The sequence below is a fragment of the Oryctolagus cuniculus genome, chromosome 3 (genome assembly GCF_964237555.1).
Source record: "Oryctolagus cuniculus chromosome 3, mOryCun1.1, whole genome shotgun sequence".
NCBI lineage: Eukaryota > Metazoa > Chordata > Mammalia > Lagomorpha > Leporidae > Oryctolagus > Oryctolagus cuniculus.
In genome coordinates, this window is record NC_091434.1 from 92,325,194 (window position 1) to 92,338,159 (window position 12,966).

The following is a 12,966-nucleotide window of genomic DNA, read 5'->3' on the forward strand; positions in this document are numbered from 1 at the left end:
ATAAAATAAAATAAAATAAAATAAAATAATGGAGTCCTATTGTAAATATTAAAGTTAAGAAGAAAATTACTTCATTAATTTTTTAAAATTTTATTTATTTGAGGGGCAGAGGAGAGAGCACACACTGCCATTCACTGATCCACTCCCCTGATGCCCACAATGGCTAAGCTATCAAAGACAGGAACCGAGAACACCATCCAGGTTTCCCATACGGGTGGCAGGAATTCAATCACTCAAGCAATCAGCACTGCCTTCTGTGGCCTGCCTCAGTAGGAAGCCAGACCAGGAGCAGCAGCCAGATATTAAACACAATTACTGTGGTGTTGGAAGCAGACATCTTCTCCAGTAACTTAACCACTGGACAAAACTCCCACCCTAACCTTCAGGAAAGCTTGTATTATTAGATTATTTTATTTCCTTCATTATTTCTAATATATATTAAGGAAAATTATTTACATTTTATATAGTCTTATATATTTAGATGATAGGAAGTGATATTTAAATGATCGAAAATGTTAAGCAAATATTTTGCTTAAAAGGATCCTAATAACTAATGAAGTTAATAAAAAAGATCATAGCCCTCAAAAGATACAATAGATGTATTTGGTCATTAGTTAAATTTCAGTTTTGAGATAAATTAGATAGTTTACAACTCTGAAAATGTTCATGTTCTCTTTCCTTAAATGGCATTGGCATAACACTTTTTATTGTTAATTTTTTAATCTATGTTCTAAACATTTGATATCTAGATTAATAAATTATTTAGGGGGGATAAAAAATAAACAACCTAGAGAAGCAATCTAGAACAAAATGGTAACAGACAAACAAATTTCTTGAAAAACCTTTTCTTTCTGGTCAGATTACCAGGACACGAGCAGTCTAGGAATACAAAACATTTTCAGACAATAATTGCCCTACACAAAGCAAACATCACAGGAAAACTGGAATCTCAACTCCCACCCCCACAAACACAGACTAAGGGAGGAGCATAGACTTTCACCCTCACACAGCTATAGCCAGTTAGCCCCAACCCAATTTCTACCAGAACGGTGCCTGAGAAGGCCAAGGAGTGATCAGGGACTTTCATTCCCACCTACTAATAGGAAGCCATTCCCAGTTGCAATGTCAGTAGAGGGCATGGGGAGAGATCTTGTACTTCTAACTCCTTCCTTCCTTAGTAAAGAAGTGCCCTACCAAATGTGATGGTGTTAAGAAAGTATAGTGAGGGGCAGGTGCCAGCATCCACTAAATCTGACCCTCACAGCGAGCTCCGTTGTTGCATGGGATGGCAGTCCACATAATACAGAGGAGAATTTGTGTTGCACAGAGCAATGGTAGGCAGATTCACATAAGATGCCTCTGTGAGAGTCTGGCATACGGCCTTGGGATCAATCACCACCAGAAGACAGGGCTCCCAGGAGGCTGCCTGGATCTGGTTAGTGAAGTTTTCAGACATGAAGTAACCACCAATAGGAGTAGTTCCAGTGGCAGCAACAAATGTTAGCACAGCCTTATGCCCAGTGTTCCTGAAGGATATCACATTGACATCAGCAGGATTTTGATGCCGACAATGGCATGAGACACCAACAGAAGATTATTCTGGGTCCGCTTCAGATTTATGGTACAGATGCCATCATTTTTCCTTTTGTATATGTGCGTTCCATTTGGAAGTCAAGGTTGGTACTACATAGGTGGGTTTCTGCTGCAAGAAATTTGAGAATATCCTCCTCCATTTGCAGGAATCAAGGGCTCCACGGTGACAGCTTCCATTTAAGTTATACCAAGAACCAAAAGCAATGCCGTATGGACCCCTCACTGAATGGCGCAGGAAGCTATCCTAGTCTTTTCTATTAGAAAGTATTTTAAATGCTTCAATTTTCAAATGTACAGTTTTTGAAACCTGTGTGTGTGTGTGTGTGTGTGTGTAAAATGTGAAAGGCAGAGCTACACATTTAGAAGTCACACAGATACCCAGAAAGGTAGAAGAGGGAGATGATCTCTTCACTGATTCACTCTTCAAATGCCAGCAAGAGTTGGGGCTAGGCTAGGATGAAGCTAAGAGTCCAGAACTCAACCTGGTCTCCCACATGGGTGACAGGGTTCTAATCACCTGACCCATCATCTGTACCTCCCAGAGTGAGCATTAGCAGGATGCTGGAATATGGAGCAGAGCCGGAACTGAAAAGTAGGCATTCCAGTATGGGATGTGGGAGTCCCAAACATCATCTTAACTGCTGTACCAAACACCTGCCCTCCACGTATATTTTGAAGAGACACTGCTATTATTGGGTTTATAATACAGGAATTTAAATAGACCATTAGTCAATTTAGATGACTTAATCAGAAACTCCAATTTATATTTAAAATTATTGTGCCATACTGTGACCCTATTGGAGCAATTGTGTCTTGAAGGAGCTTTAATATATGATGTGTATATATTTCGTAGGTTATAATGTTACCTTAAGTAAATGTTTTCAAATCTCTTAGATATGTGTTGCCAAAAAGAGCCATATAAATACAGAAGTTTGGGTTTTCAAACCATTTACAAATTCAGAATGAAAAAGCAATGATAAAAACTGAAATGTGAACTGAACCACAAAATTGGAGTATTTACCTTTCTCCCATTGTTTTTAAAATAACCTAGACCCAGAGGAATAAATGATTAGAAGGGAGATATAAAATTGGTTTCTCAACCCATGAATAGGAGTTCTAAAAATAAGTCAACTGACTAAAGAGAGACACATGAAAATTGTAAATAAAACAAGCTACTAACTCCTCAAATGTAATAACAATGAAAAAGTACGTATTAGATTTGATTCAAATCCGTGTAAGCAAATTGCTTATTATTCACTCACCAACTGATTTATTTTACCACCTATTCATCTAACAGATCTCTCTACAGTGACTATTCTTTACTAGGCACCGAGCTAAATGCTGAACATACAGTGGGGAGAAAAATACATGCATTTTTTTTCATCTTGGTGCTTAGAGTCCAGGAGCAAACAGTGTTAAGTAGTCATATAAATAAATAGGGAAATACAAACTTACCTATCTAGCCATAAAATGGAGATGCATTGGTTATTTGTAAGCATAATAGGGGATTTAGGTTAGGGAGTCAGGGACTGCTTCCCCTAGAAAGTTTTATGTGTGGTGTGAGCTACAATTAGGTACAGGTAGCAGTGTTGGTGACTGAGGCCCAGTCCTCCTGGGTTATTTCGAGGAGATGACATAGAACACATCATGGAGCTGTCCTGCCTGAGGGTTGAAGAGGCTTCTACTTATCACTACCTGGAGCTGCACTCAAGAGCATCAACTCGCTATTCTCTACAGTTTTTCTGCACGTGCCCGTTGAGCTTACCATATGATCAAAGAAAGCTCGAAGGCAGGGTAACAGGGATTGCCATAAGACACCATTTGTATATATTAGAAAAGTGGTGTACAGAGAATATGGTAGGGGCCCTTTCAGTATCTCCTACTGAACCATTTTCGTAGCTTTGCTATTGCACTTTTCTCTTTCCCCTTTGATTTCTTAAAAAGCCTACTCACGGGGCTCACATTTTCACAAAAGGATAGGCTGCTGCCTGAAACACCAGTAGCCTGTATGAGCACTTGTTCGAGTCCTGACTGCACCACTTCTAATCCAGCTCCCTACTAATGTACCTGGGAAAGCAGTGGAAGCTGGCCCAAGTACTTAGGCCCCTGCATCCACATAGGAGACCTGGAAAAAGCTTCTGGCTCTTGGATTTGGCCAGGCTCAGCCCCAGCCACTGCAGCTATTTGAAGAGCAAGCCAGTGGATGGAAGATCTTTCTTTCTCTCTCTAACTCTGCCTTTAAAATAAATCTTAAAAAAAGTCAACTCAGACATTCTACCATTCTGCAAAGGCTTTCCTAATTGTCCTATAACATGGTCTTTTTCAGGTAGCAAGTTTCATGATTTTTTTTGCATTATACTTTGTAGTCTATCTTGGATTATTTTTATTTATGTGTTGGTTTTGATGACTGACACAACATCAGGGGTCTCTGTTTCTATTTTTTTTTTTCTACAGAACCTAACATAGTACTGTTTTGCCCATAGTAAGTGCTCAATAAATATTTGTTGGTTTAAATTGTGGTCCATATTGAAAATGATTAATCACAAAATGTGCTTCTCTACTGTGCAAGCTTCATACTTCAGCTTCTTGGGAAGTATTTTCTGGAACATCTCCTCACCCCTTTAAATGAATTTTGATCTTATATCACATTTAAATGTCCTGGAGTTCCAAAATACAAATATATCCTCATGTAATTTAAATGACAATCAGCAGGCTACTTTTTTCTTATTAATATACAGAAAGCTGGTGGTCACAGCAGGTAACTGATGAGGCTAATCTGTCAATGTCCTTATAATTCTCTGCCTGATTGCTTCCAGCCTGGGAAAGATGCATAATCACAGAAACACCAAGCAATTTGATCAGGACCAGAATAGATTATCAATTGTCCTGGAGTGAACTGGATGTATCTAGATGAGGTTAGCATGATATCTCAAGGGAGACCCTCAGAAAGAAATTGATATTGAGACTTCAAAATGTTGTAAAGAAGAGATACAGGAAGCTTCCATGAAATGCAATCCTAGGAGTACTTGATGTAGCAGAAAGAGAATTGATGTAATTGGTCAGCATCTCTGAATGTCAAATAATTCAAAAATATTTGAGGATCCTAATGGATGACTCAGCCAATTGACTGCTTTGGCTTCCATTCTTCTCTACATTATTATAACTATTTATTAACCAAATGTTAAAAATACTCTTCAAACAAAAAAGAAGGCAGTTTCCATTGAGTGTAGAGGAATAAACAAGTGGCAGCTCAGGATAATTAATATTTTTGACAATGACATTAGATAAATAAAAATACTTCTCAAAAACTGTCACCTTATTTTTTATATTGATAGTGCTTTTTTAGCAGTGAGTATGCTAGTCAAGTTTAATGAAGAGATTGCACCTGACCAGCTGGGTGGGCATCTCAGTAAAGAACTGAGACTAGTCTGCATTCAGACTGGAGTTGTTATGGAAATGAGCTATAAGCCCCCTCTGTTTCCCTCTATTTACAAACACTCTGCCTCCTCTTGGATATTGCTGGGTGAAGGGTTTTCTGGATGCTGGGGTTCCTGAAATTCCTCCCAGAACTTCACACTGTTCCTAGCAGCCCCTTGGCAAAGGGTGGGGCAGATTCCCCTAAACTGACCCAGGAGAAGACACTTTTAGATAATTCACATTTGTAGAGTTGGATAATTCTACTTTGTGAGTTCAATATTCCCAAAGTGTGATATGCATGCATTCCTTACTCTGGGCTTTGCCTTCCTTCTTTTGTCCTGAAGAGTCAATATTCCCTTTAATTTTAAAAGTGTTAGTAGACAGTTTTCTTCTCCTTATACATTTTGTTAACTTGTTTATGATATCTAGGGAAAGAGCAGGGGAACAGAAGAAAATCAAAGAGGCACAGGAGAGGCGATGTGTGATTGGTACTGTTGTGTTGATGTTCCACTGGAGCTGCTCCGACTTGGTAGATGTTGAAAATTCTTTCTGTTGTGAAGCTGGTTTACGGATTCTCCACAGGTCCTGTCATCTGATGATCTCGCACCTTTGCGATACACCTTTGCTGGAGACAAATACACGTCTACAATCATTACAGCCTCTACGAATTCAGCAATACCACCTGCTTCCCTTTGCCACAATCCATTCATTCTTCCATATGGTCCCCTTATTCAGGACCTCTTTCGCAAGAAGACTAGGGGAATAACCCATACATCCTCTACCCCCAATAAACCCTATTAGTTTAGTTATTTTCTAAACAGTAGCCATTCTTTGATGCCATAGCCAGCCTCTCACTTTACATGATTGTTAAATACAAAGTAGAGTGTTGTCCACTTTGTCTTCCTAACAATGCAGTAGTCTCTCACAATACCCATTTTGAATGTGTACAGTTGACCATTAAACTTTAGTAAGGTTTTCCCAAACTTTATTCAGGTTTCTCTTCCCATAAAGGACTCCAGACTCTTTCTTGGTTCCAATTTTGAGCAAGCACTAAACTATGGATGTGCAAAATATCCCCTTTAATGGTTCCTTTTGAGAATCAGCTAACCACATGGAGAAATGAAAATTTCGAGTTAAACTTCCGTGATCATGCTGTCTGCTCATCCCACTGCCTGGCAGAGGCCCCAAAGAGCTCCTTTTAGTCTTATTATCCTCTCTACTTTTTTCTAAGTCCTTTTTTCATTTAATTTGGAGACCTTTGTAGATCCTGAAGTCAGAATTTCATCCCATTACAATAATTTCCAGATAAAGTCTTACCTTACATAAAGCTGAATTATTTTTATTTGATATCTTTTTTTTTAAAAGATTTATTTGTCTAGTTGAAAGGCAGAGTTACAGAGAAAGAGGGAAGGACAGAAAATGGAGGGAGGAGGTAGAGAAGGAGGAGGAGAGCGAGAGAGAGAGAGACTTTCTGCTAGTTTACTCTCAAGATTGCCTCAACAGCCAGGGCTGGGATAGGCCTAAGCCAGAATCCAGGAGCCAAGAGCTTCATCTGAGTCTCCCACGTTGGTGACAGGGAAGAAAGTAGTTGGACCATCTTCTGCTGCTTTCCCAGAAGCATTAGCAGGAAGTGGAGCAGCCAGGAATTGAACTGGTGCCTATATAGTATGCCAGCACCATTAGCAGTGGTTTAACCCTCTGTGTCACAATACTCACCCTTTTATTTGACATCTTTAAGTCTCTCTCAAATAGGGGTGAAAAAAGAGGTACTTATGTACCTCAAGCACTTTCATAGGAGAGGAAACATGTTTTCTTTTCCCTCTAAAATTCTGTGGATGGGGGTCTGTGATTTAAACTAACAAAAGATAAATTAACAGAGAAAAAGGCACATTACTTTTATTAATTTAATGTGCATGGGAGTTCACAGAAAAGAACTGAAATTCAAAGGAGTGGTTAGACTCACGGATTTATATATCTTTTTATTAAATGAAAGGCAATTTAGGCTTAATGGGATGATAAGTCCTGAGTTGTAGGGAAGGGACTAGGAAATATATGGGAAGTTAACTGAATATAAGGCCTATTTTAGTGAAGACTGTCTGTGCAAACTCGTCTTGCTGTTGACTCCACATCTGTAACAGTAAGAGTCACTCTTCTCTCCTGAGGAGAAGAGAGAAAGGCTCCTTTCTCGACAGAAAATCTATCCCCTGCTTTAAGACAGGGAAGGGAAGGGAAGAGAATTTACTTATATCTGTTGATTTTTCAATTGCCTTCAACTGAAATTAATCCTTTTGCCAGGGGGACAAATTTAGGGTTGCAGATTGTGTTGGTCGTCATATTATCATTTTCTCCAGAACTACTCTAGATGATATTCAGATATGGTGGACATCATTGATTTTCAAGGGAGGATTTGATATGCTTCTTTGGCTTAGAAAACAAGAAACAGGTTATGATGCCACAGCTATAAGCTATACAGATGGTGGGGAGTATACATATAATTAAGTAGTTAACATAGAATTAAGTAATTATTTGAGAAAATACAGTAATTTTTTAGTTGTTGTCTTTGAAAACTCTCGAGCATAAACTTTTCCATCATGTTCAATAGTTCAGAATAACATCTTAAAGAAAACCTTATAAACCAAGAAACATACAACCCTTGGGGAATGTTCTTTTCAAAACTAAAAACACAGTTCAGCACCTGGCAAGGCAAAGGCAGACACACAAGGCCCTCAATACCAGGTGAGAAGTCTGCATCCAATTCTTAGGAGGATAGAAAATTGGATGGCTTCCAGCAGTTACAGGGATAAGGTTCATAATCTGATTTATATTTTAAAAAGCTCCCTCTTGGCTGTAGGGTGGAGAAGCATTGATCGAAGGGGAAAAGTGGCAGTTGGAAATCTAGTCTTCATAAAAGACAATGCCTATGCGAACAGCTATGGCAACCAGAGAACAAGGAATGAATCCCTGGCATCTGTGGCTGTGGATTTTGTAAAGACGTGAGATGTGTGTCCCATGTACATCTCCCAGAGTGGAACCTCAGTCTAGATGCATGTTACTAGTTCTCTTTCACCTTCCATGTTTTTTTTTTCCCCTATAGAGCTCATCCTCATACACATTCTGCACATCCCATACCCTACTCCCTCTTTCTTTTTGGGGTTACCCTGATCTTTCCCCTGCTATCTGCAATTCTAATCTTGGCAACCAAGACCAAAAACACTTTGGGACTAAACTAACAATCAACATTTTATCTCAGGAGAAAGTAGGCTCAAACCCTATAGCTTAGTGGTTACTAGACTGGTACGAATTCCCCAAAGAATTCAACTCCACATTTCTTAACTGTAATCTTAGGCAAGTTATTAAGACTGTCTGTGCCTCAGTTTCCTCACATATCACACATGTGTTTGTCTCACATGAGTTTTGTAACCATGAAGTGCATTAATATTTACAAAGTGCTGGAACCATACCTAACACTAACATACCTAACAATAAATGTGACTTTGCTATTTTTTTGTTATCATTACCTTTCTTTTAAAGGAACAGAGAAATATTGACTGTAATGCGCTTAGCAGGAGGCTGAAGTATATATAGTAAATGTCCAATTAATCCTCGGCTATTATTACTTTGCTCAAGTAAGACACAAATCTTAGCAATGACACACTGCTTATTTTTTTGCCTCTCTTGCTTTATATAATTTCTTTTCCAGTCCGTATGAGTTCACCTATGTCTATGCTTGTCTCTGTGATGAGAATATTTAACCTCGGGACTGAGACAGAAGATATTGGGAAAGAAGCAGAAGTCACTGGCTCATTTCCCAGGTTTCCTACTTCTAGTAAAAAAATGTGAATATTTCTTGTAAGAACTAGGTACCCTATTTTTGAGACTTCAGTAAAGGTAAATTGGTTGGATAGTTCATTAATTTTGCCACTCTTAGATAAAACGAAAGCAGTGTTGGAAAATGTGCCATTGTATGGGCTAATTAGTAAATGAGAACATTGAGACTTTCCTACATTTTTTGCTTCAGCAATTCCTGTAATTATTTTGTTTAGCTTTATGTTCTACATAAATGTACAAAGACACCTCCTCAAACCCATTTTATAATAAAAGATATCTAAGATAGTAATGGCAGTCAAGGGGTATTTGCAGAAGAAGAGGGAGGTTTAGGGACCATGTTACTGAGAAATGAAAAAGAAAAAGAAAAGATGGCAGCAAGAGGGAAAGAGAGGAAATGTCTGAGAAAGGATGGATCTTACAGAAACCTAACAGATAACAGCTAAAGGAGCCACGACTGAGACTGTTCCTTTCTGATGGCTGAAAACATGTATCCCAGTGTCATTTTTAAGATCTTAATGTTTCTTGTCGGTGCCGTGGCTCACTATGCTAATCCTCCACCTGTGGCACCAGCACACCGTGTTCTAGTCCCTGTCAGGGCACCATTTCTGTCCTGGTTGCTCCTCTTCCAGGCCAGCTCTCTGCTGTGGCCAGGGAGTGCAATGGAGGATGGCCCAAGTCCTTGGGCCCTGCACCCGCGTGGGAGACCAGGAGAAGCACCTGGCTCTTGGCTTCGGATCAGCGCGGTGTGCTGGCCGCAGCGCGCCGGCCGCAGCTGCCACTGGGGGATGAACCAACGGCAAAGGAAAACCTTTCTCTCTGTCTCTCTCTCTCTCTCACTGTCCACTCTGCCTGTCAAAAATAAAATAAAATAAAATAAAATTAAAATTAAAAAAAAAAAGGTCTTAGTGTTTCTATTGTTACTGACATCCCTGACTTCTGGAACATCTGCATACCTCCAATTATTTGAGATGTTTTGCCAATATTTAAAAGCATTTGGCAGCAAGGTGTACGCTTCATGACAGCGAGAAAATGCTTAGTCATGCAAGGAAGAGTTTCAGTGCTGGTGCTGCCTGCAGCACAGATCAGTTCCAAGTGTATTTTGTTTTCCTTCTTCATCTCCATTGATCTGTTGAAGAACACTGTCATGGATGTCATGGATGCTCAGACTGACATGTATGCTGTATCCTTCCTTTGGCTTTATAAAAATTACATCCCCAAATTATCACAACCCAAATGCTTGATGTTCCAGTCTTAATGCCAGTGTCATGTGTAATCCACCTGGAACAGAAAACATTCCTTCTTCTAAGTTGTCTAATGCCAGCTACAGAAAATCATTAGAAAGTCAATGATTGAAGTTTGGAGGAGTATCTGAGAAAGACAGAACTTTGTAGAAATATATATAGTGATTTAGTCAAAGTAGTTTCCTTACTCCAGGTAATTATCTAGGCTCTTTGACTAGTTGGGGAATTAACATTTATTGAACCATGAAATGTGTATCAGACAATTTACATAACTATTTTATCCAGTCCTTACTACAACATTGTAAAATCAGTGCCATTATCCCTCTCTTACAGATAGGAAAATTGAGGTTCATGAAGTTAAATAAATAAGCTCAAAATAAGCTGCATATTGACATATTTGTAAGATTAAATGCACTTGTGGCCGGCACTGTAGCATAGTGGTTAAAGCTGCAGCCTGCAGTGCTGGCATCCCATATGGGTGCCGGTTCAAGTCCTGCCTGCTCTACTTCTGATCCAGGTCTCTGCTATGGCCTGGGAAAACATTAGAAAATGGTTCAAGTCCTTGGGCCTCTGCACCTGAGTGGGAGACCTGGAAGAAGCTCCTGGCTCTTGGCTTTGGATCGGCGCAGTCCAGCTGTTGCAGCCATCTGGGGAGTGATTCAGCAGATGGAAGATTCTCTCTCTCTTCCTCTCTCTCTCTCTCTCTCTCTCCTGCCTTTCAATAAATAAATAAATCTTAAGATAAAAGATTAAATGCACTTGGCAAATCTGAGTCTAATCTGAGTCTAGAGTATATTTTGTACTTGTCTTTCTATATGGATGAGATCAACACACTATTCCTGTCTCTAAGTACAGGCTGCAGGAAGCTAAAACATATGTTTTTAGGTAGTATTACTCAGGCTGGTGGAATGTATCAGAGAAAACAACATCACAAATGCTCCTGTGTGTCAAACCTTTTGGCTATTTAAGCATTTGTAACAGAATCGTACCCCAATCAGGTTGTTAATGCATGGATCTCATCTTGGCTGAGGCTCAGACTTCCCTGTCAGTTCAGGATAGAGGATTTCCCCATAGAACCCAGAAAGTGCACACAGCTCTGTCAGAGGGATCCTTGAGAATTGCGAAGAAGGCTTGCCCTTGACCCAATGAGTATCTATGTCTCCCTAAGTCAGGTCACCCCAGGATGTAAAGGAACACTTTGCTTCCCCCTACTTTCTGTCAAATCTTTCTTAACAGTTCTTTTCTTCCTAATAGAGAGAAACTCTAGAAAAGTTTAGACTTCTTTATATCCTAGAAATATGTAAAGTACATTTGGTTTTCACTATGACTGACGCACACAGGACCAGAGAAGTTGAAAGGTCCTACATTGTAGGGAGCAGTTTGCAGAAACATAAATTGTCCCTCTCACAGCAAGGCACTCGGGTCTGTTCTCCCTTTCTTTCCACTCATCTCTCAATGCCCCCCAACAAAAGCTCATTCCAGTAGGTGCCTTGTGGGAAAAGAGAGGAAACTGATGAATAGATCACCCCCAAAAGACAGTCCGGTGTTCTGGACCCTGACCTTTTCTGTCTCTGGTTCTCCTGGTTTCCTGGTTTGTTGGCTTCTCCAGTCTTCACCCAGCTTGCTGAATACTCTACTAGCAGTTATCAGAAGGACACTGCTTAAAAATGTCAGCCCTTAGGGTTGACTTTTGCTGCCAAAACCAGCAGTTGTTTTTGTCTGCTACTTATTGCTGTGTCATCCACAAGGGTTCTTCCTTTTTTCCAATATGAGAAACATTTGTCCTGCCAAAACATGCCTACCTCCAGCATGGGAGGTGACAGGAATCCATTTGCTTCTAGCATGGAGAGAACTGACCTCACAAATTATATTACATAATAACGGCTTTGCCCGGAGCAATCTGGCACTTCCCCAGATCTTTCTCTCCAGTCACAGAAGCTAGTTGAGGTGAAGATTTGGGCCTGAGTGCCTCCATGGATGGGATGCTCCTTACTAAGATGTGAATGTAAGCTTGGCTGCACGGCAAGTGGGGTCTGGAGAGAGGAATGTTTGGGGTTCAGCTCTGGCCTTGTTGAGATATTTCATGGACATCTTAATGAAGATGTCAAGATGGCAGTTGCATAAATGAATTAAGATTCCTGGGAGCAAGGACCAGCACTGTGGCATGGTGGGTAAAACCACAGGCTGCAATGCCAGCATCCAGTGTGGATGCCGGTTTGTGTCTCAATGGCTCCATTTCTGATCCAGCGCCCTGCTAAAGGCCTGGGGGAAAAAAAGCAGAAGTTCCCTCAAGTGTTTGAGCCTCTGCTACCCATATGGGAGACCTGGAAGAAGCTCTTGGTTCTTGGCTTTGGCCTGGCCCAGCCCTGGCCATTGTAGCCCTGGGTAGTGAATCAGCAGATGGAAGATTCCCTCTCCCCCCCCCCCTCTCTCTGTAACTCTGAGTTTCTAAATAAATAAACAGATATTTTAAACAAAAGATTCCAGGGAACAGCCAGGAATAGAGCTACACATTGGGCAGAGGTAAGTATTTTTATGGCTAAGGAGTGGTAAAGATGAATATAAGGAAAGAGTGTTTTAGGACTGGGTAACTCCAATATTTAGAGCTAATACATACAAAATTTTCACAGGCTTTCAGTATGGTACATATTTCTAATAGGCAGAATATTTAGTCGTGATGCTGAAACTAATGGCTGGAGGGTCAGCGCTACTATTTCCATTGTTTTCCCCCAACCATGGAATAGATATATACGGTTCCTTTCAGGTGGTAAGATTATAGATGACTTTTAATTTCTTCCTTTGCCCATTCTTATATTCTTCAAATTTCCTATAATGAACATGTGACAATTTCATAATGAGAAAAACACAATAAATATTTTAAATAGTA

At 40.0% G+C, this 12,966-nt stretch overlaps 1 pseudogene; it reads right to left on the reverse strand.

Moving 5' to 3' along the window:
• Positions 1–1,245: 1,245 nt before the first annotated feature.
• LOC138848873 (small ribosomal subunit protein uS2B-like) lies at positions 1,246–1,742 on the reverse strand (annotated as a pseudogene).
• Positions 1,743–12,966: the final 11,224 nt, after the last annotated feature.